Raw genomic sequence first — 552 nt, 5'->3', positions numbered from 1 at the left:
TTTTTCCCCAAAACTTTCTCACACTAAAATATGTTCTCAAGGAATATATAAATGTTCCAAAATTGTTATAAAGGTCCGTTTTTTTATGTAAATCCCGTTTCAGATCCAAGTGGGTCACAGTCCAATATGGTTGGCATTATGGTTTTTCTTTTCACGAAAACTGAAAACCCACAAATACTTTTTTAATACAATCATTCACAAGGCTTATAAAGGTTTCATTAAATTTCAGAAAGCCTCTATCTCTTTAAAAGTTTACTCAAATTTGGTTTTTGACATCTTCATGGCAATAAAAAAAATTTTTTTAGATTTAAAGGTCACCCAAAGCCCATCACCCGAAGCAAAAATACAAAAGATCTTGGGTTTTTTTGCTTTTGGGGAACCTTTTTAAAACTTTAACCACAAACCTGCTCAAAGTTTTAAACCCTTTTTTGGTTTTCTTTGGAATCCAGTATCTCTCTACCCCGGGATTTTAGAGGCTCTGAAAACCAACTAGCCCCTTTTCACTGACAAAGGGGAGTTTCATTTCGTTTTTTTCTTAATCCTTAAAAAAAA

Source organism: Penaeus monodon, chromosome 23 (assembly GCF_015228065.2).
Source record: "Penaeus monodon isolate SGIC_2016 chromosome 23, NSTDA_Pmon_1, whole genome shotgun sequence".
Classification (NCBI taxonomy): domain Eukaryota; kingdom Metazoa; phylum Arthropoda; class Malacostraca; order Decapoda; family Penaeidae; genus Penaeus; species Penaeus monodon.
This window is presented reverse-complemented; position numbering follows the sequence as displayed.